Raw genomic sequence first — 24591 nt, forward strand, 5'->3', positions numbered from 1 at the left:
CTGGCGACTTTTGTATGACTCTGTTAAAATCCTGACGGTTCCAGTACATTTTTGTAAGAAAACTCTCTAGTTGTGGTAAAACTCTTAAAATACGTAATTAGAGTTTCCAGAAATGATTAAAAAGTTGGAAGAACCCCTTGAAATTAAAGTAAATTGATTCTTCCTACATTTCCTGCCGTTTGTAATCACAGACATTACCAGTGGAAAGCCGTGAAATGACCAGCAAACTGATAACATTTACAACTCCGGGCACTTTAGGGAGCGTTTTCACTTGATTTTGCTTTCAAATATTAGGAATTCTTGTTTATACAGCTCAAAATTTGTGTAGAAAGCCTGTAAGTGAGGACTGTACTGCTTATGTTTACAATTGAGGCCGCATTACTCTGGCGACTTTTGTATGACTCTGTTAAAATCCTGACGGTTCCAGTACATATTTGTAAGAAAACTCTCTAGTTGTGGTAAAACTCTTAAAATACGTAATTAGAGTTTCCAGAAATGATAAAAAAGTTGGAAGAACCCCTTGAAATTAAAGTAAATTGATTCTTCCTACATTTCCTGCCGTTTGTAATCACAGACATTACCAGTGGAAAGCCGTGAAATGACCAGCAAACTGATAACATTTACAACTCCGGGCACTTTAGCGAGCGTTTTCACTTGAATTTGCTTTCAAATATTAGGAATTCTTGTTTATACAGCTCAAAATTTGTGTAGAAAGCCTGTAAGTGAGGACTGTACTGCTTATGTTTACAATTGAGGCCGTATTACTCTGGCGACTTTTGTATGACTCTGTTAAAATCCTGACGGTTCCAGTACATATTTGTAAGAAAACTCTCTAGTTGTGGTAAAACTCTTAAAATACGCAATTAGAGTTTCCAGAAATGATTAAAAACTTGGAAGAACCCCTTGAAATTAAAGTAAATTGATTCTTCCTACATTTCCTGCCGTTTGTAATCACAGACATTACCAGTGGAAAGCCGTGAAATGACCAGCAAACTGATAACATTTACAACTCCGGGCACTTTAGCGAGCGTTCTCACTTGATTTTGCTTTCAAATATTAGGAATTCTTGTTTATACAGCTCAAAATTTGTGTAGAAAGCCTGTAAGTGAGGACTGTACTGCTTATGTTTACAATTGAGGCCGCATTACTCTGGCGACTTTTGTATGACTCTGTTAAAATCCTGACGGTTCCAGTACATATTTGTAAGAAAACTCTCTAGTTGTGGTAAAACTCTTAAAATACGTAATTAGAGTTTAAAGAAATGATAAAAAAGTTGGAAGAACCCCTTGAAATTAAAGTAAATTGATTCTTCCTACATTTCCTGCCGTTTGTAATCACAGACATTACCAGTGGAAAGCCGTGAAATGACCAGCAAACTGATAACATTTACAACTCCGGGCACTTTAGCGAGCGTTTTCACTTGAATTTGCTTTCAAATATTAGGAATTCTTGTTTATACAGCTCAAAATTTGTGTAGAAAGCCTGTAAGTGAGGACTGTACTGCTTATGTTTACAATTGAGGCCGTATTACTCTGGCGACTTTTGTATGACTCTGTTAAAATCCTGACGGTTCCAGTACATATTTGTAAGAAAACTCTCTAGTTGTGGTAAAACTCTTAAAATACGCAATTAGAGTTTCCAGAAATGATTAAAAACTTGGAAGAACCCCTTGAAATTAAAGTAAATTGATTCTTCCTACATTTCCTGCCGTTTGTAATCACAGACATTACCAGTGGAAAGCCGTGAAATGACCAGCAAACTGATAACATTTACAACTCCGGGCACTTTAGCGAGCGTTTTCACTTGAATTTGCTTTCACATATTAGGAATTCTTGTTTATACAGCTCAAAATTTGTGTAGAAAGCCTGTAAGTGAGGACTGTACTGCTTATGTTTACAATTGAGGCCGTATTACTCTGGCGACTTTTGTATGACTCTGTTAAAATCCTGACGGTTCCAGTACATATTTGTAAGAAAACTCTCTAGTTGTGGTAAAACTCTTAAAATACGCAATTAGAGTTTCCAGAAATGATTAAAAACTTGGAAGAACCCCTTGAAATTAAAGTAAATTGATTCTTCCTACATTTCCTGCCGTTTGTAATCACAGACATTACCAGTGGAAAGCCGTGAAATGACCAGCAAACTGATAACATTTACAACTCCGGGCACTTTAGCGAGCATTCTCACTTGAATTTGCTTTCACATATTAGGAATTCTTGTTTATACAGCTCAAAATTTGTGTAGAAAGCCTGTAAGTGAGGACTGTACTGCTTATGTTTACAATTAAGGCCGTATTACTCTGGCGACTTTTGTATGACTCTGTTAAAATCCTGACGGTTCCAGTACATTTTTGTAAGAAAACTCTCTAGTTGTGGTAAAACTCTTAAAATACGTAATTAGAGTTTCCAGAAATGATTAAAAAGTTGGAAGAACCCCTTGAAATTTAAGTAAATTGATTCTTCCTACATTTCCTGCCGTTTGTAATCACAGACATTACCAGTGGAAAGACGTGAAATGACCAGCAAACTGATAACATTTACAACTCCGGGCACTTTAGCGAGCGTTTTCACTTGAATTTGCTTTCAAATATTAGGAATTCTTGTTTATACAGCTCAAAATTTGTGTAGAAAGCCTGTAAGTGAGGACTGTACTGCTTATGTTTACAATTGAGGCCTTATTACTCTGGCGACTTTTGTATGACTCTGTTAAAATCCTGACGGTTCCAGTGCATATTTGTAAGAAAACTCTCTAGTTGTGGTAAAACTCTTAAAATACGCAATTAGAGTTTCCAGAAATGATTAAACACTTGGAAGAACCCCTTGATATTAAAGTAAATTGATTCTTCCTACATTTCCTGCCGTTTGTAATCACAGACATTACCAGTGGAAAGCCGTGAAATGACCAGCAAACTGATAATATTTACAACTCCGGGCACTTTAGGGAGCGTTTTCACTTGAATTTGCTTTCAAATATTAGGAATTCTTGTTTATACAGCTCAAAATTTGTGTAGAAAGCCTGTAAGTGAGGACTGTACTGCTTATGTTTACAATTGAGGACGCATTACTCTTTCGACTTTTGTATGACTCTGTTAAAATCCTGACGGTTCCAGTACATTTTTGTAAGAAAACTCTCTAGTTGTGGTAAAACTCTTAAAATACGTAATTAGAGTTTCCAGAAATGATTAAAAAGTTGGAAGAACCCCTTGAAATTAAAGTAAATTGATTCTTCCTACATTTCCTGCCGTTTGTAATCACAGACATTACCAGTGGAAAGCCGTGAAATGACCAGCAAACTGATAACATTTACAACTCCGGGCACTTTAGGGAGCGTTTTCACTTGAATTTGCTTTCAAATATTAGGAATTCTTGTTTATACAGCTCAAAATTTGTGTAGAAAGCCTGTAAGTGAGGACTGTACTGCTTATGTTTACAATTGAGGCCGCATTACTCTGGCGACTTTTGTATGACTCTGTTAAAACCCTGACGGTTCCAGTACATATTTGTAAGAAAACTCTCTAGTTGTGGTAAAACTCTTAAAATACGCAATTAGAGTTCCCAGAAATGATTAAAAACTTGGAAGAACCCCTTGAAATTAAAGTAAATAGATTCTTCCTACATTTCCTGCCGTTTGTAATCACAGACATTACCAGTGGAAAGCCGTGAAATGACCAGCAAACTGATAATATTTACAACTCCGGGCACTTTAGGGAGCGTTTTCACTTGAATTTGCTTTCAAATATTAGGAATTCTTGTTTATACAGCTCAAAATTTGTGTAGAAAGCCTGTAAGTGAGGACTGTACTGCTTATGTTTACAATTGAGGCCGTATTACTCTGGCGACTTTTGTATGACTCTGTTAAAATCCTGACGGTTCCAGTACATTTTTGTAAGAAAACTCTCTAGTTGTGGTAAAACTCTTAAAAAACGTAATTAGAGTTTCCAGAAATGATTAAAAAGTTGGAAGAACCCCTTGAAATTAAAGTAAATAGATTCTTCCTACATTTCCTGCCGTTTGTAATCACAGACATTACCAGTGGAAAGCCGTGAAATGACCAGCAAACTGATAACATTTACAACTCCGGGCACTTTAGGGAGCGTTTTCACTTGATTTTGCTTTCAAATATTAGGAATTCTTGTTTATACAGCTCAAAATTTGTGTAGAAAGCCTGTAAGTGAGGACTGTACTGCTTATGTTTACAATTGAGGCCGTATTACTCTGGCGACTTTTGTATGACTCTGTTAAAATCCTGACGGTTCCAGTACATATTTGTAAGAAAACTCTCTAGTTGTGGTAAAACTCTTAAAATACGTAATTAGAGTTTCCAGAAATGATTAAAAAGTTGGAAGAACCCCTTGAAATTAAAGTAAATTGATTCTTCCTACATTTCCTGCCGTTTGTAATCACAGACATTACCAGTGGAAAGCCGTGAAATGACCAGCAAACTGATAACATTTACAACTCCGGGCACTTTAGGGAGCGTTTTCACTTGAATTTGCTTTCAAATATTAGGAATTCTTGTTTATACAGCTCAAAATTTGTGTAGAAAGCCTGTAAGTGAGGACTGTACTGCTTATGTTTACAATTGAGGCCGTATTACTCTGGCGACTTTTGTATGACTCTGTTAAAATCCTGACGGTTCCAGTACATATTTGTAAGAAAACTCTCTAGTTGTGGTAAAACTCTTAAAATACGCAATTAGAGTTTCCAGAAATGATTAAAAACTTGGAAGAACCCCTTGAAATTAAAGTAAATTGATTCTTCCTACATTTCCTGCCATTTGTAATCACAGACATTACCAGTGGAAAGCCGTGAAATGACCAGCAAACTGATAACATTTACAACTCCGGGCACTTTAGGGAGCGTTTTCACTTGAATTTGCTTTCAAATATTAGGAATTCTTGTTTATACAGCTCAAAATTTGTGTAGAAAGCCTGTAAGTGAGGACTGTACTGCTTATGTTTACAATTGAGGCCGTATTACTCTGGCGACTTTTGTATGACTCTGTTAAAATCCTGACGGTTCCAGTACATTTTTGTAAGAAAACTCTCTAGTTGTGGTAAAACTCTTAAAATACGTAATTAGAGTTTCCAGAAATGATTAAAAAGTTGGAAGAACCCCTTGAAATTAAAGTAAATAGATTCTTCCTACATTTCCTGCCGTTTGTAATCACAGACATTACCAGTGGAAAGCCGTGAAATGACCAGCAAACTGATAACATTTACAACTCCGGGCACTTTAGGGAGCGTTTTCACTTGATTTTGCTTTCAAATATTAGGAATTCTTGTTTATACAGCTCAAAATTTGTGTAGAAAGCCTGTAAGTGAGGACTGTACTGCTTATGTTTACAATTGAGGCCGCATTACTCTGGCGACTTTTGTATGACTCTGTTAAAATCCTGACGGTTCCAGTACATATTTGTAAGAAAACTCTCTAGTTGTGGTAAAACTCTTAAAATACGTAATAAGAGTTTCCAGAAATGATTAAAAAGTTGGAAGAACCCCTTGAAATTAAAGTAAATTGATTCTTCCTACATTTCCTGCCGTTTGTAATCACAGACATTACCAGTGGAAAGCCGTGAAATGACCAGCAAACTGATAACATTTACAACTCTGGGCACTTTAGCGAGCGTTTTCACTTGAATTTGCTTTCAAATATTAGGAATTCTTGTTTATACAGCTCAAAATTTGTGTAGAAAGCCTGTAAGTGAGGACTGTACTGCTTATGTTTACAATTGAGGCCGTATTACTCTGGCGACTTTTGTATGACTCTGTTAAAATCCTGACGGTTCCAGTACATATTTGTAAGAAAACTCTCTAGTTGTGGTAAAACTCTTAAAATACGCAATTAGAGTTTCCAGAAATGATTAAAAACTTGGAAGAACCCCTTGAAATTAAAGTAAATTGATTCTTCCTACATTTCCTGCCGTTTGTAATCACAGACATTACCAGTGGAAAGCCGTGAAATGACCAGCAAACTGATAACATTTACAACTCCGGGCACTTTAGCGAGCGTTTTCACTTGAATTTGCTTTCACATATTAGGAATTCTTGTTTATACAGCTCAAAATTTGTGTAGAAAGCCTGTAAGTGAGGACTGTACTGCTTATGTTTACAATTAAGGCCGTATTACTCTGGCGACTTTTGTATAACTCTGTTAAAATCCTGACGGTTCTAGTACATTTTTGTAAGAAAACTCTCTAGTTGTGGTAAAACTCTTAAAATACGCAATTAGAGTTTCCAGAAATGATTAAAAACTTGGAAGAACCCCTTGAAATTAAAGTAAATTGATTCTTCCTACATTTCCTGCCGTTTGTAATCACAGACATTACCAGTGGAAAGCCGTGAAATGACCAGCAAACTGATAACATTTACAACTCCGGGCACTTTAGTGAGCGTTTTCACTTGAATTTGCTTTCAAATATTAGGAATTCTTGTTTATACAGCTCAAAATTTGTGTAGAAAGCCTGTAAGTGAGGACTGTACTGCTTATGTTTACAATTGAGGCCTTATTACTCTGGCGACTTTTGTATGACTCTGTTAAAATCCTGACGGTTCCAGTACATATTTGTAAGAAAACTCTCTAGTTGTGGTAAAACTCTTAAAATACGCAATTAGAGTTTCCAGAAATGATTAAAAAGTTGGAAGAACCCCTTGAAATTAAAGTAAATTGATTCTTCCTACATTTCCTGCCGTTTGTAATCACAGACATTACCAGTGGAAAGCCGTGAAATGACCAGCAAACTGATAATATTTACAACTCGGGGCACTTTAGGGAGCGTTTTCACTTGAATTTGCTTTCAAATATTAGGAATTCTTGTTTATACAGCTCAAAATTTGTGTAGAAAGCCTGTAAGTGAGAAGTACTGCTTATGTTTACAATTGAGGCCGCATTACTCTGGCGACTTTTGTATGACTCTGTTAAAATCCTGAGGGTTCCAGTACATATTTGTAAGAAAACTCTCTAGTTGTGGTAAAACTCTTAAAATACGCAATTAGAGTTTCCAGAAATGATTAAAAACTTGGAAGAACCCCTTGAAATTAAAGTAAATTGATTCTTCCTACATTTCCTGCCGTTTGTAATCACAGACATTACCAGTGGAAAGCCGTGAAATGACCAGCAAACTGATAATATTTACAACTCGGGACACTTTAGGGAGCGTTTTCACTTGAATTTGCTTTCAAATATTAGGAATTCTTGTTTATACAGCTCAAAATTTGTGTAGAAAGCCTGTAAGTGAGGACTGTACTGCTTATGTTTACAATTGAGGCCGTATTACTCTGGCGACTTTTGTATGACTCTGTTAAAATCCTGACGGTTCCAGTACATTTTTGTAAGAAAACTCTCTAGTTGTGGTAAAACTCTTAAAATACGTAATTAGAGTTTCCAGAAATGATTAAAAAGTTGGAAGAACCCCTTGAAATTAAAGTAAATTGATTCTTCCTACATTTCCTGCCGTTTGTAATCACAGACATTACCAGTGGAAAGCCGTGAAATGACCAGCAAACTGATAACATTTACAACTCCGGGCACTTTAGCGAGCGTTTTCACTTGAATTTGCTTTCAAATATTAGGAATTCTTGTTTATACAGCTCAAAATTTGTGTAGAAAGCCTGTAAGTGAGGACTGTACTGCTTATGTTTACAATTGAGGCCTTATTACTCTGGCGACTTTTGTATGACTCTGTTAAAATCCTGACGGTTCCAGTACATATTTGTAAGAAAACTCTCTAGTTGTGGTAAAACTCTTAAAATACGCAATTAGAGTTTCCAGAAATGAATAAAAACTTGGAAGAACCCCTTGAAATTAAAGTAAATTGATTCTTCCTTCATTTCCTGCCGTTTGTAATCACAGACATTACCAGTGGAAAGCCGTGAAATGACCAGCAAACTGATAATATTTACAACTCGGGGCACTTTAGGGAGCGTTTTCACTTGAATTTGCTTTCAAATATTAGGAATTCTTGTTTATACAGCTCAAAATTTGTGTAGAAAGCCTGTAAGTGAGGACTGTACTGCTTATGTTTACAATTGAGGCCGTATTACTCTGGCGACTTTTGTATGACTCTGTTAAAATCCTGACGGTTCCAGTACATTTTTGTAAGAAAACTCTCTAGTTGTGGTAAAACTCTTAAAATACGTAATTAGAGTTTCCAGAAATGATTAAAAAGTTGGAAGAACCCCTTGAAATTAAAGTAAATAGATTCTTCCTACATTTCCTGCCGTTTGTAATCACAGACATTACCAGTGGAAAGCCGTGAAATGACCAGCAAACTGATAACATTTACAACTCCGGGCACTTTAGCGCGCGTTTTCACTTGAATTTGCTTTCAAATATTAGGAATTCTTGTTTATACAGCTCAAAATTTGTGTAGAAAGCCTGTAAGTGAGGACTGTACTGCTTATGTTTACAATTGAGGCCGCATTACTCTGGCGACTTTTGTATGACTCTGTTAAAATCCTGACGGTTCCAGTACATATTTTTAAGAAAACTCTCTAGTTGTGGTGAAACTCTTAAAATACGCAATTAGAGTTTCCAGAAATGATTAAACACTTGGAAGAACCCCTTGAAATTAAAGTAAATTTATTCTTCCTACATTTCCTGCCGTTTGTAATCACAGACATTACCAGTGGAAAGCCGTGAAATGACCAGCAAACTGATAATATTTACAACTCGGGGCACTTTAGGGAGCGTTTTCACTTGAATTTGCTTTCAAATATTAGGAATTCTTGTTTATACATCTCAAAATTTGTGTAGAAAGCATGTAAGTGAGGACTGTACTGCTTATGTTTACAATTGAGGCCGTATTACTCTGGCAACTTTTGTATGACTCTGTTAAAATCCTGACGGTTCCAGTACATTTTTGTAAGAAAACTCTCTAGTTGTGGTAAAACTCTTAAAATACGTAATTAGAGTTTCCAGAAATGATTAAAAACTTGGAAGAACCCCTTGAAATTAAAGTAAATATATTCTTCCTACATTTCCTGCCGTTTGTAATCACAGACATTACCAGTGGAAAACCGTGAAATGACCAGCAAACTGATAACATTTACAACTCCGGGCACTTTAGGGAGCGTTTTCACTTGAATTTGCTTTCAAATATTAGGAATTCTTGTTTATACAGCTCAAAATTTGTGTAGAAAGCCTGTAAGTGAGGACTGTACTGCTTATGTTTACAATTGAGGCCGCATTACTCTGGCGACTTTTGTATGACTCTGTTAAAATCCTGACAGTTCCAGTACATATTTGTAAGAAAACTCTCTAGTTGTGGTAAAACTCTTAAAATACGCAATTAGAGTTTCCAGAAATGATTGAAAAGTTGGAAGAACCCCTTGAAATTAAAGTAAATAGATTCTTCCTACATTTCCTGCCGTTTGTAATCACAGACATTACCAGTGGAAAGCCGTGAAATGACCAGCAAACTGATAACATTTACAACTCCGGGCACTTTAGCGAGCGTTTTCACTTGAATTTGCTTTCAAATATTAGGAATTCTTGTTTATACAGCTCAAAATTTGTGTAGAAAGCCTGTAAGTGAGGACTGTACTGCTTATGTTTACAATTGAGGCCGCATTACTCTGGCGACTTTTGTATGACTCTGTTAAAATCCTGACGGTTCCAGTACATATTTGTAAGAAAACTCTCTAGTTGTGGTAAAACTCTTAAAATACGTAATAAGAGTTTCCAGAAATGATTAAAAAGTTGGAAGAACCCCTTGAAATTAAAGTAAATTGATTCTTCCTACATTTCCTGCCGTTTGTAATCACAGACATTACCAGTGGAAAGCCGTGAAATGACCAGCAAACTGATAACATTTACAACTCTGGGCACTTTAGCGAGCGTTTTCACTTGAATTTGCTTTCAAATATTAGGAATTATTGTTTATACAGCTCAAAATTTGTGTAGAAAGCCTGTAAGTGAGGACTGTACTGCTTATGTTTACAATTGAGGCCGTATTACTCTGGCGACTTTTGTATGACTCTGTTAAAATCCTGACGGTTCCAGTACATATTTGTAAGAAAACTCTCTAGTTGTGGTAAAACTCTTAAAATACGCAATTAGAGTTTCCAGAAATGATTAAAAACTTGGAAGAACCCCTTGAAATTAAAGTAAATTGATTCTTCCTACATTTCCTGCCGTTTGTAATCACAGACATTACCAGTGGAAAGCCGTGAAATGACCAGCAAACTGATAACATTTACAACTCCGGGCACTTTAGCGAGCGTTTTCACTTGAATTTGCTTTCACATATTAGGAATTCTTGTTTATACAGCTCAAAATTTGTGTAGAAAGCCTGTAAGTGAGGACTGTACTGCTTATGTTTACAATTAAGGCCGTATTACTCTGGCGACTTTTGTATAACTCTGTTAAAATCCTGACGGTTCTAGTACATTTTTGTAAGAAAACTCTCTAGTTGTGGTAAAACTCTTAAAATACGCAATTAGAGTTTCCAGAAATGATTAAAAACTTGGAAGAACCCCTTGAAATTAAAGTAAATTGATTCTTCCTACATTTCCTGCCGTTTGTAATCACAGACATTACCAGTGGAAAGCCGTGAAATGACCAGCAAACTGATAACATTTACAACTCCGGGCACTTTAGTGAGCGTTTTCACTTGAATTTGCTTTCAAATATTAGGAATTCTTGTTTATACAGCTCAAAATTTGTGTAGAAAGCCTGTAAGTGAGGACTGTACTGCTTATGTTTACAATTGAGGCCTTATTACTCTGGCGACTTTTGTATGACTCTGTTAAAATCCTGACGGTTCCAGTACATATTTGTAAGAAAACTCTCTAGTTGTGGTAAAACTCTTAAAATACGCAATTAGAGTTTCCAGAAATGATTAAAAAGTTGGAAGAACCCCTTGAAATTAAAGTAAATTGATTCTTCCTACATTTCCTGCCGTTTGTAATCACAGACATTACCAGTGGAAAGCCGTGAAATGACCAGCAAACTGATAATATTTACAACTCGGGGCACTTTAGGGAGCGTTTTCACTTGAATTTGCTTTCAAATATTAGGAATTCTTGTTTATACAGCTCAAAATTTGTGTAGAAAGCCTGTAAGTGAGAAGTACTGCTTATGTTTACAATTGAGGCCGCATTACTCTGGCGACTTTTGTATGACTCTGTTAAAATCCTGAGGGTTCCAGTACATATTTGTAAGAAAACTCTCTAGTTGTGGTAAAACTCTTAAAATACGCAATTAGAGTTTCCAGAAATGATTAAAAACTTGGAAGAACCCCTTGAAATTAAAGTAAATTGATTCTTCCTACATTTCCTGCCGTTTGTAATCACAGACATTACCAGTGGAAAGCCGTGAAATGACCAGCAAACTGATAATATTTACAACTCGGGACACTTTAGGGAGCGTTTTCACTTGAATTTGCTTTCAAATATTAGGAATTCTTGTTTATACAGCTCAAAATTTGTGTAGAAAGCCTGTAAGTGAGGACTGTACTGCTTATGTTTACAATTGAGGCCGTATTACTCTGGCGACTTTTGTATGACTCTGTTAAAATCCTGACGGTTCCAGTACATTTTTGTAAGAAAACTCTCTAGTTGTGGTAAAACTCTTAAAATACGTAATTAGAGTTTCCAGAAATGATTAAAAAGTTGGAAGAACCCCTTGAAATTAAAGTAAATTGATTCTTCCTACATTTCCTGCCGTTTGTAATCACAGACATTACCAGTGGAAAGCCGTGAAATGACCAGCAAACTGATAACATTTACAACTCCGGGCACTTTAGCGAGCGTTTTCACTTGAATTTGCTTTCAAATATTAGGAATTCTTGTTTATACAGCTCAAAATTTGTGTAGAAAGCCTGTAAGTGAGGACTGTACTGCTTATGTTTACAATTGAGGCCGTATTACTCTGGCGACTTTTGTATGACTCTGTTAAAATCCTGACGGTTCCAGTACATATTTGTAAGAAAACTCTCTAGTTGTGGTAAAACTCTTAAAATACGCAATTAGAGTTTCCAGAAATGATTAAAAACTTGGAAGAACCCCTTGAAATTAAAGTAAATTGATTCTTCCTACATTTCCTGCCGTTTGTAATCACAGACATTACCAGTGGAAAGCCGTGAAATGACCAGCAAACTGATAACATTTACAACTCCGGGCACTTTAGCGAGCGTTTTCACTTGAATTTGCTTTCACATATTAGGAATTCTTGTTTATACAGCTCAAAATTTGTGTAGAAAGCCTGTAAGTGAGGACTGTACTGCTTATGTTTACAATTAAGGCCGTATTACTCTGGCGACTTTTGTATAACTCTGTTAAAATCCTGACGGTTCTAGTACATTTTTGTAAGAAAACTCTCTAGTTGTGGTAAAACTCTTAAAATACGCAATTAGAGTTTCCAGAAATGATTAAAAACTTGGAAGAACCCCTTGAAATTAAAGTAAATTGATTCTTCCTACATTTCCTGCCGTTTGTAATCACAGACATTACCAGTGGAAAGCCGTGAAATGACCAGCAAACTGATAACATTTACAACTCCGGGCACTTTAGTGAGCGTTTTCACTTGAATTTGCTTTCAAATATTAGGAATTCTTGTTTATACAGCTCAAAATTTGTGTAGAAAGCCTGTAAGTGAGGACTGTACTGCTTATGTTTACAATTGAGGCCTTATTACTCTGGCGACTTTTGTATGACTCTGTTAAAATCCTGACGGTTCCAGTACATATTTGTAAGAAAACTCTCTAGTTGTGGTAAAACTCTTAAAATACGCAATTAGAGTTTCCAGAAATGATTAAAAAGTTGGAAGAACCCCTTGAAATTAAAGTAAATTGATTCTTCCTACATTTCCTGCCGTTTGTAATCACAGACATTACCAGTGGAAAGCCGTGAAATGACCAGCAAACTGATAATATTTACAACTCGGGGCACTTTAGGGAGCGTTTTCACTTGAATTTGCTTTCAAATATTAGGAATTCTTGTTTATACAGCTCAAAATTTGTGTAGAAAGCCTGTAAGTGAGAAGTACTGCTTATGTTTACAATTGAGGCCGCATTACTCTGGCGACTTTTGTATGACTCTGTTAAAATCCTGAGGGTTCCAGTACATATTTGTAAGAAAACTCTCTAGTTGTGGTAAAACTCTTAAAATACGCAATTAGAGTTTCCAGAAATGATTAAAAACTTGGAAGAACCCCTTGAAATTAAAGTAAATTGATTCTTCCTACATTTCCTGCCGTTTGTAATCACAGACATTACCAGTGGAAAGCCGTGAAATGACCAGCAAACTGATAATATTTACAACTCGGGACACTTTAGGGAGCGTTTTCACTTGAATTTGCTTTCAAATATTAGGAATTCTTGTTTATACAGCTCAAAATTTGTGTAGAAAGCCTGTAAGTGAGGACTGTACTGCTTATGTTTACAATTGAGGCCGTATTACTCTGGCGACTTTTGTATGACTCTGTTAAAATCCTGACGGTTCCAGTACATTTTTGTAAGAAAACTCTCTAGTTGTGGTAAAACTCTTAAAATACGTAATTAGAGTTTCCAGAAATGATTAAAAAGTTGGAAGAACCCCTTGAAATTAAAGTAAATTGATTCTTCCTACATTTCCTGCCGTTTGTAATCACAGACATTACCAGTGGAAAGCCGTGAAATGACCAGCAAACTGATAACATTTACAACTCCGGGCACTTTAGCGAGCGTTTTCACTTGAATTTGCTTTCAAATATTAGGAATTCTTGTTTATACAGCTCAAAATTTGTGTAGAAAGCCTGTAAGTGAGGACTGTACTGCTTATGTTTACAATTGAGGCCTTATTACTCTGGCGACTTTTGTATGACTCTGTTAAAATCCTGACGGTTCCAGTACATATTTGTAAGAAAACTCTCTAGTTGTGGTAAAACTCTTAAAATACGCAATTAGAGTTTCCAGAAATGAATAAAAACTTGGAAGAACCCCTTGAAATTAAAGTAAATTGATTCTTCCTTCATTTCCTGCCGTTTGTAATCACAGACATTACCAGTGGAAAGCCGTGAAATGACCAGCAAACTGATAATATTTACAACTCGGGGCACTTTAGGGAGCGTTTTCACTTGAATTTGCTTTCAAATATTAGGAATTCTTGTTTATACAGCTCAAAATTTGTGTAGAAAGCCTGTAAGTGAGGACTGTACTGCTTATGTTTACAATTGAGGCCGTATTACTCTGGCGACTTTTGTATGACTCTGTTAAAATCCTGACGGTTCCAGTACATTTTTGTAAGAAAACTCTCTAGTTGTGGTAAAACTCTTAAAATACGTAATTAGAGTTTCCAGAAATGATTAAAAAGTTGGAAGAACCCCTTGAAATTAAAGTAAATAGATTCTTCCTACATTTCCTGCCGTTTGTAATCACAGACATTACCAGTGGAAAGCCGTGAAATGACCAGCAAACTGATAACATTTACAACTCCGGGCACTTTAGCGCGCGTTTTCACTTGAATTTGCTTTCAAATATTAGGAATTCTTGTTTATACAGCTCAAAATTTGTGTAGAAAGCCTGTAAGTGAGGACTGTACTGCTTATGTTTACAATTGAGGCCGCATTACTCTGGCGACTTTTGTATGACTCTGTTAAAATCCTGACGGTTCCAGTACATATTTTTAAGAAAACTCTCTAGTTGTGGTGAAACTCTTAAAATACGCAATTAGAGTTTCCAGAAATGATTAAACACTTGGAAGAACCCCTTGAAATTAAAGTAAATTTATTCTTCCTACATTTCCTGCCGTTTGTAATCACAGACATTACCAGTGGAAAGCCGTGAAATGACCAGCAAACTGATAATATTTACAACTCGGGGCACTTTAGGGAGCGTTTTCACTTGAATTTGCTTTCAAATATTAGGAATTCTTGTTTATACATCTCAAAATTTGTGTAGAAAGCATGTAAGTGAGGACTGTACTGCTTATGTTTACAATTGAGGCCGTATTACTCTGGCAACTTTTGTATGACTCTGTTAAAATCCTGACGGTTCCAGTACATTTTTGTAAGAAAACTCTCTAGTTGTGGTAAAACTCTTAAAATACGTAATTAGAGTTTCCAGAAATGATTAAAAACTTGGAAGAACCCCTTGAAATTAAAGTAAATATATTCTTCCTACATTTCCTGCCGTTTGTAATCACAGACATTACCAGTGGAAAACCGTGAAATGACCAGCAAACTGATAACATTTACAACTCCGGGCACTTTAGGGAGCGTTTTCACTTGAATTTGCTTTCAAATATTAGGAATTCTTGTTTATACAGCTCAAAATTTGTGTAGAAAGCCTGTAAGTGAGGACTGTACTGCTTATGTTTACAATTGAGGCCGCATTACTCTGGCGACTTTTGTATGACTCTGTTAAAATCCTGACAGTTCCAGTACATATTTGTAAGAAAACTCTCTAGTTGTGGTAAAACTCTTAAAATACGCAATTAGAGTTTCCAGAAATGATTGAAAAGTTGGAAGAACCCCTTGAAATTAAAGTAAATAGATTCTTCCTACATTTCCTGCCGTTTGTAATCACAGACATTACCAGTGGAAAGCCGTGAAATGACCAGCAAACTGATAACATTTACAACTCCGGGCACTTTAGCGAGCGTTTTCACTTGAATTTGCTTTCAAATATTAGGAATTCTTGTTTATACAGCTCAAAATTTGTGTAGAAAGCCTGTAAGTGAGGACTGTACTGCTTATGTTTACAATTGAGGCCGCATTACTCTGGCGACTTTTGTATGACTCTGTTAAAATCCTGACGGTTCCAGTACATATTTGTAAGAAAACTCTCTGGTTGTGGTAAAACTCTTAAAATACGCAATTAGAGTTTCCAGAAATGATTAAAAACTTGGAAGAACCCCTTGAAATTAAAGTAAATTGATTCTTCCTACATTTCCTGCCGTTTGTAATCATAGACATTACCAGTGGAAAGCCGTGAAATGACCAGCAAACTGATAATATTTACAACCTTGGGCACTTTAGGGAGTGTTTTCACTTGAATTTGCTTTCAAATATTAGGAATTCTTGTTTATACAGCTCAAAATTTGTGTAGAAAGCCTGTAAGTGAGGACTGTACTGCTTATGTTTACAATTGAGGCCGTATTACTCTGGCGACTTTTGTATGACTCTGTTAAAATCCTGACGGTTCCAGTGCATATTTGTAAGAAAACTCTCTAGTTGTGGTAAAACTCTTAAAATACGCAATTAGAGTTTCCAGAAATGATTAAACACTTGGAAGAACCCCTTGAAATTAAAGTAAATTGATTCTTCCTACATTTCCTGCCGTTTGTAATCACAGACATTACCAGTGGAAAGCCGTGAAATGACCAGCAAACTGATAATATTTACAACTCCGGGCACTTTAGGGAGCGTTTTCACTTGAATTTGCTTTCAAATATTAGGAATTCTTGTTTATACAGCTCAAAATTTGTGTAGAAAGCCTGTAAGTGAGGACTGTACTGCTTATGTTTACAATTGAGGCCGTATTACTCTGGCGACTTTTGTATGACTCTGTTAAAATCCTGACGGTTCCAGTACATTTTTGTAAGAAAACTCTCTAGTTGTGGTAAAACTCTTAAAATACGTAATTAGAGTTTCCAGAAATGATTAAAAAGTTGGAAGAACCCCTTGAAATTAAAGTAAATTGATTCTTCCTACATTTCCTGCCGTTTGTAATCACAGACATTACCAGTGGAAAGCCGTGAAATGACCAGCAAACTGATAACATTTACAACTCCGGGCACTTTAGGGAGCGTTTTCACTTGATTTTGCTTTCAAATATTAGGAATTCTTGTTTATACAGCTCAAAATTTGTGTAGAAAGCCTGTAAGTGAGGACTGTACTGCTTATGTTTACAATTGAGGCCGCATTACTCTGGCGACTTTTGTATGACTCTGTTAAAATCCTGACGGTTCCAGTACATATTTGTAAGAAAACTCTCTAGTTGTGGTAAAACTCTTAAAATACGTAATTAGAGTTTCCAGAAATGATTAAAAAGTTGGAAGAACCCCTTGAAATTAAAGTAAATTGATTCTTCCTACATTTCCTGCCGTTTGTAATCACAGACATTACCAGTGGAAAGCCGTGAAATGACCAGCAAACTGATAACATTTACAACTCCGGGCACTTTAGGGAGCGTTTTCACTTGATTTTGCTTTCAAATATTAGGAATTCTTGTTTATACAGCTCAAAATTTGTGTAGAAAGCCTGTAAGTGAGGACTGTACTGCTTATGTTTACAATTGAGGCCGCATTACTCTGGCGACTTTTGTATGACTCTGTTAAAATCCTGACGGTTCCAGTACATATTTGTAAGAAAACTCTCTAGTTGTGGTAAAACTCTTAAAATACGTAATTAGAGTTTCCAGAAATGATAAAAAAGTTGGAAGAACCCCTTGAAATTAAAGTAAATTGATTCTTCCTACATTTCCTGCCGTTTGTAATCACAGACATTACCAGTGGAAAGCCGTGAAATGACCAGCAAACTGATAACATTTACAACTCCGGGCACTTTAGCGAGCGTTTTCACTTGAATTTGCTTTCAAATATTAGGAATTCTTGTTTATACAGCTCAAAATTTGTGTAGAAAGCCTGTAAGTGAGGACTGTACTGCTTATGTTTACAATTGAGGCCGTATTACTCTGGCGACTTTTGTATGACTCTGTTAAAATCCTGACGGTTCCAGTACATATTTGTAAGAAAACTCTCTAGTTGTGGTAAAACTCTTAAAATACGCAATTAGAGTTTCCAGAAATGATTAAAAACTTGGAAGAACCCCTTGAAATTAAAGTAAATTGATTCTTCCTACATTTCCTGCCGTTTGTAATCACAGACATTACCAGTGGAAAGCCGTGAAATGACCAGCAAACTGATAACATTTACAACTCCGGGCACTTTAGCGAGCGTTCTCACTTGATTTTGCTTTCAAATATTAGGAATTCTTGTTTATACAGCTCAAAATTTGTGTAGAAAGCCTGTAAGTGAGGACTGTACTGGTTATGTTTACAATTGAGGCCGCATTACTCTGGCGACTTTTGTATGACTCTGTTAAAATCCTGACGGTTCCAGTACATATTTGTAAGAAAACTCTCTAGTTGTGGTAAAACTCTTAAAATACGTAATTAGAGTTTAAAGAAATGATAAAAAAGTTGGAAGAACCCCTTGAAATTAAAGTAAATTGATTCTTCCTACATTTCCTGCCGTTTGTAATCACAGACATTACCAGTGGAAAGCCGTGAAATGACCAGCAAACTGATAACATTTACAACTCCGGGCACTTTAGCGAGCGTTTTCACTTGAATTTGCTTTCAAATATTAGGAATTCTTGTTTATACAGCTCAAAATTTGTGTAGAAAGCCTGTAAGTGAGGATTGTACTGCTTATGTTTACAATTGATGCCGTATTACTCTGGCGACTTTTGTATGACTCTGTTAAAATCCTGACGGTTCCAGTACATTTTTGTAAGAAAACTCTCTAGTTGTGGTAAAACTCTTAAAATACGTAATTAGAGTTTCCAGAAATGATTAAAAAGTTGGAAGAACCCCTTGAAATTAAAGTAAATTGATTCTTCCTACATTTCCTGCCGTTTGTAATCACAGACATTACCAGTGGAAAGCCGTGAAATGACCAGCAAACTGATAACATTTACAACTCCGGGCACTTTAGCGAGCGTTTTCACTTGAATTTGCTTTCAAATATTAGGAATTCTTGTTTATACAGCTCAAAATTTGTGTAGAAAGCCTGTAAGTGAGGACTGTACTGCTTATGTTTACAATTGAGGCCTTATTACTCTGGCGACTTTTGTATGACTCTGTTAAAATCCTGACGGTTCCAGTACATATTTGTAAGAACTCTCTCAAGTTGTGGTAAAACTCTTAAAATACGCAATTAGAGTTTCCAGAAATGATTAAAAACTTGGAAGAACCCCTTGAAATTAAAGTAAATTGATTCTTCCTACATTTCCTGCCGTTTGCAATCACAGACATTACCAGTGGAAAGCCGTGAAATGACCAGCAAACTGATAATATTTACAACTCGGGACACTTTAGGGAGCGTTTTCACTTGAATTTGCTTTCAAATATTAGGAATTCTTGTTTATACAGCTCAAAATTTGTGTAGAAAGCCTGTAAGTGAGAAGTACTGCTTATGTTTACAATTGAGGCCGTATTACTCTGGCGACTTTTATATGACTCTGTTAAAATCCTGACGGTTCCAGTACATTTTTGTAAGAAAATTCTCTAGTTGTGGTAAAACTCTTAAAATACGTAATTAGAGTTTCCAGAAATGATTAAAAACTTGGAAGAACCCCTTGAAATTAAAGTAAATTGATTCTTCCTACATTTCCTGCCGTTTGTAATCACAGACATTACCAGTGGAAAGCCGTGAAATGACCAGCAAACTGATAACATTTACAACTCCGGGCACTTTAGGGAGCGTTTTCACTTGAATTTGCTTTCAAATATTAGGAATTCTTGTTTATACAGCTCAAAATTTGTGTAGAAAGCCTGTAAGTGAGGACTGTACTGCTTATGTTTACAATTGAGGCCGTATTACTCTGGCGACTTTTGTATGACTCTGTTAAAATCCTGACGGTTCCAGTGCATATTTGTAAGAAAACTCTCTAGTTGTGGTAAAACTCTTAAAATACGCAATTAGAGTTTCCAGAAATGATTAAACACTTGGAAGAACCCCTTGAAATTAAAGTAAATTGATTCTTCCTACATTTCCTGCCGTTTGTAATCACAGACATTACCAGTGGAAAGCCGTGAAATGACCAGCAAACTGATAATATTTACAACTCCGGGCACTTTAGGGAGCGTTTTCACTTGAATTTCCTTTCAAATATTAGGAATTCTTGTTTATACAGCTCAAAATTTGTGTAGAAAGCCTGTAAGTGAGGACTGTACTGCTTATGTTTACAATTGAGGACGCATTACTCTTTCGACTTTTGTATGACTCTGTTAAAATCCTGACGGTTCCAGTACATTTTTGTAAGAAAACTCTCTAGTTGTGGTAAAACTCTTAAAATACGTTATTAGAGTTTCCAGAAATGATTAAAAAGTTGGAAGAACCCCTTGAAATAAAAGTAAATAGATTCTTCCTACATTTCCTGCCGTTTGTAATCACAGACATTACCAGTGGAAAGCCGTGAAATGACCAGCAAACTGATAATATTTACAACTCCGGGCACTTTAGCGAGCGTTTTCACTTGAATTTGCTTTCAAATATTAGGAATTCTTGTTTATACAGCTCAAAATTTGTGTAGAAAGCCTGTAAGTGAGGACTGTACTGCTTATGTTTACAATTGAGGCCGCATTACTCTGGCGACTTTTGTATGACTCTGTTAAAATCCTGACGGTTCCAGTACATATTTGTAAGAAAACTCTCTAGTTGTGGTAAAACTCTTAAAATACGCAATTAGAGTTTCCAGAAATGATTAAAAAGTTGGAAGAACCCCTTGAAATTAAAGTAAATTGATTCTTCCTACATTTCCTGCCGTTTGTAATCACAGACATTACCAGTGGAAAGCCGTGAAATGACCAGCAAACTGATAATATTTACAACTCCGGGCACTTTAGGGAGCGTTTTCACTTGAATTTGCTTTCAAATATTAGGAATTCTTGTTTATACAGCTCAAAATTTGTGTAGAAAGCCTGTAAGTGAGGATTGTACTGCTTATGTTTACAATTGAGGCCGTATTACTCTGGCGACTTTTGTATGACTCTGTTAAAATCCTGACGGTTCCAGTACATTTTTGTAAGAAAACTCTCTAGTTGTGGTAAAACTCTTAAAATACGTAATTAGAGTTTCCAGAAATGATTAAAAAGTTGGAAGAACCCCTTGAAATTAAAGTAAATTGATTCTTCCTACATTTCCTGCCGTTTGTAATCACAGACATTACCAGTGGAAAGCCGTGAAATGACCAGCAAACTGATAACATTTACAACTCCGGGCACTTTAGCGAGCGTTTTCACTTGAATTTGCTTTCAAATATTAGGAATTCTTGTTTATACAGCTCAAAATTTGTGTAGAAAGCCTGTAAGTGAGGACTGTACTGCTTATGTTTACAATTGAGGCCTTATTACTCTGGCGACTTTTGTATGACTCTGTTAAAATCCTGACGGTTCCAGTACATATTTGTAAGAACTCTCTCAAGTTGTGGTAAAACTCTTAAAATACGCAATTAGAGTTTCCAGAAATGATTAAAAACTTGGAAGAACCCCTTGAAATTAAAGTAAATTGATTCTTCCTACATTTCCTGCCGTTTGCAATCACAGACATTACCAGTGGAAAGCCGTGAAATGACCAGCAAACTGATAATATTTACAACTCGGGACACTTTAGGGAGCGTTTTCACTTGAATTTGCTTTCAAATATTAGGAATTCTTGTTTATACAGCTCAAAATTTGTGTAGAAAGCCTGTAAGTGAGAAGTACTGCTTATGTTTACAATTGAGGCCGTATTACTCTGGCGACTTTTATATGACTCTGTTAAAATCCTGACGGTTCCAGTACATTTTTGTAAGAAAATTCTCTAGTTGTGGTAAAACTCTTAAAATACGTAATTAGAGTTTCCAGAAATGATTAAAAACTTGGAAGAACCCCTTGAAATTAAAGTAAATTGATTCTTCCTACATTTCCTGCCGTTTGTAATCACAGACATTACCAGTGGAAAGCCGTGAAATGACCAGCAAACTGATAACATTTACAACTCCGGGCACTTTAGGGAGCGTTTTCACTTGAATTTGCTTTCAAATATTAGGAATTCTTGTTTATACAGCTCAAAATTTGTGTAGAAAGCCTGTAAGTGAGGACTGTACTGCTTATGTTTACAATTGAGGCCGTATTACTCTGGCGACTTTTGTATGACTCTGTTAAAATCCTGACGGTTCCAGTGCATATTTGTAAGAAAACTCTCTAGTTGTGGTAAAACTCTTAAAATACGCAATTAGAGTTTCCAGAAATGATTAAACACTTGGAAGAACCCCTTGAAATTAAAGTAAATTGATTCTTCCTACATTTCCTGCCGTTTGTAATCACAGACATTACCAGTGGAAAGCCGTGAAATGACCAGCAAACTGATAATATTTACAACTCCGGGCACTTTAGGGAGCGTTTTCACTTGAATTTCCTTTCAAATATTAGGAATTCTTGTTTATACAGCTCAAAATTTGTGTAGAAAGCCTGTAAGTGAGGACTGTACTGCTTATGTTTACAATTGAGGACGCATTACTCTTTCGACTTTTGTATGACTCTGTTAAAATCCTGACGGTTCCAGTACATTTTTGTAAGAAAACTCTCTAGTTGTGGTAAAACTCTTAAAATACGTTATTAGAGTTTCCAGAAATGATTAAAAAGTTGGAAGAACCCCTTGAAATAAAAGTAAATAGATTCTTCCTACATTTCCTGCCGTTTGTAATCACAGACATTACCAGTGGAAAGCCGTGAAATGACCAGCAAACTGATAATATTTACAACTCCGGGCACTTTAGCGAGCGTTTTCACTTGAATTTGCTTTCAAATATTAGGAATTCTTGTTTATACAGCTCAAAATTTGTGTAGAAAGCCTGTAAGTGAGGACTGTACTGCTTATGTTTACAATTGAGGCCGCATTACTCTGGCGACTTTTGTATGACTCTGTTAAAATCCTGACGGTTCCAGTACATATTTGTAAGAAAACTCTCTAGTTGTGGTAAAACTCTTAAAATACGCAATTAGAGTTTCCAGAAATGATTAAAAAGTTGGAAGAACCCCTTGAAATTAAAGTAAATTGATTCTTCCTACATTTCCTGCCGTTTGTAATCACAGACATTACCAGTGGAAAGCCGTGAAATGACCAGCAAACTGATAATATTTACAACTCCGGGCACTTTAGGGAGCGTTTTCACTTGAATTTGCTTTCAAATATTAGGAATTCTTGTTTATACAGCTCAAAATTTGTGTAGAAAGCCTGTAAGTGAGGATTGTACTGCTTATGTTTACAATTGAGGCCGTATTACTCTGGCGACTTTTGTATGACTCTGTTAAAATCCTGACGGTTCCAGTACATTTTTGTAAGAAAACTCTCTAGTTGTGGTAAAACTCTTAAAATACGTAATTAGAGTTTCCAGAAATGATTAAAAAGTTGGAAGAACCCCTTGAAATTAAAGTAAATTGATTCTTCCTACATTTCCTGCCGTTTGTAATCACAGACATTACCAGTGGAAAGCCGTGAAATGACCAGCAAACTGATAACATTTACAACTCCGGGCACTTTAGCGAGCGTTTTCACTTGAATTTGCTTTCAAATATTAGGAATTCTTGTTTATACAGCTCAAAATTTGTGTAGAAAGCCTGTAAGTGAGGACTGTACTGCTTATGTTTACAATTGAGGCCTTATTACTCTGGCGACTTTTGTATGACTCTGTTAAAATCCTGACGGTTCCAGTACATATTTGTAAGAACTCTCTCAAGTTGTGGTAAAACTCTTAAAATACGCAATTAGAGTTTCCAGAAATGATTAAAAACTTGGAAGAACCCCTTGAAATTAAAGTAAATTGATTCTTCCTACATTTCCTGCCGTTTGCAATCACAGACATTACCAGTGGAAAGCCGTGAAATGACCAGCAAACTGATAATATTTACAACTCGGGACACTTTAGGGAGCGTTTTCACTTGAATTTGCTTTCAAATATTAGGAATTCTTGTTTATACAGCTCAAAATTTGTGTAGAAAGCCTGTAAGTGAGAAGTACTGCTTATGTTTACAATTGAGGCCGTATTACTCTGGCGACTTTTATATGACTCTGTTAAAATCCTGACGGTTCCAGTACATTTTTGTAAGAAAATTCACTAGTTGTGGTAAAACTCTTAAAATACGTAATTAGAGTTTCCAGAAATGATTAAAAAGTTGGAAGAACCCCTTGAAATTAAAGTAAATTGATTCTTCCTACATTTCCTGCCGTTTGTAATCACAGACATTACCAGTGGAAAGCCGTGAAATGACCAGCAAACTGATAACATTTACAACTCCGGGCACTTTAGGGAGCGTTTTCACTTGAATTTGCTTTCAAATATTAGGAATTCTTGTTTATACAGCTCAAAATTTGTGTAGAAAGCCTGTAAGTGAGGACTGTACTGCTTATGTTTACAATTGAGGCCGTATTACTCTGGCGACTTTTGTATGACTCTGTTAAAATCCTGACGGTTCCAGTGCATATTTGTAAGAAAACTCTCTAGTTGTGGTAAAACTCTTAAAATACGCAATTAGAGTTTCCAGAAATGATTAAACACTTGGAAGAACCCCTTGAAATTAAAGTAAATTGATTCTTCCTACATTTCCTGCCGTTTGTAATCACAGACATTACCAGTGGAAAGCCGTGAAATGACCAGCAAACTGATAATATTTACAACTCCGGGCACTTTAGGGAGCGTTTTCACTTGAATTTGCTTTCAAATATTAGGAATTCTTGTTTATACAGCTCAAAATTTGTGTAGAAAGCCTGTAAGTGAGGACTGTACTGCTTATGTTTACAATTGAGGCCGTATTACTCTGGCGACTTTTGTATGACTCTGTTAAAATCCTGACGGTTCCAGTACATTTTTGTAAGAAAACTCTCTAGTTGTGGTAAAACTCTTAAAAT

Source organism: Myotis nattereri (genome assembly GCF_964212035.1).
Source record: "Myotis nattereri genome assembly, chromosome: 9".
Classification (NCBI taxonomy): Eukaryota; Metazoa; Chordata; class Mammalia; order Chiroptera; family Vespertilionidae; genus Myotis; species Myotis nattereri.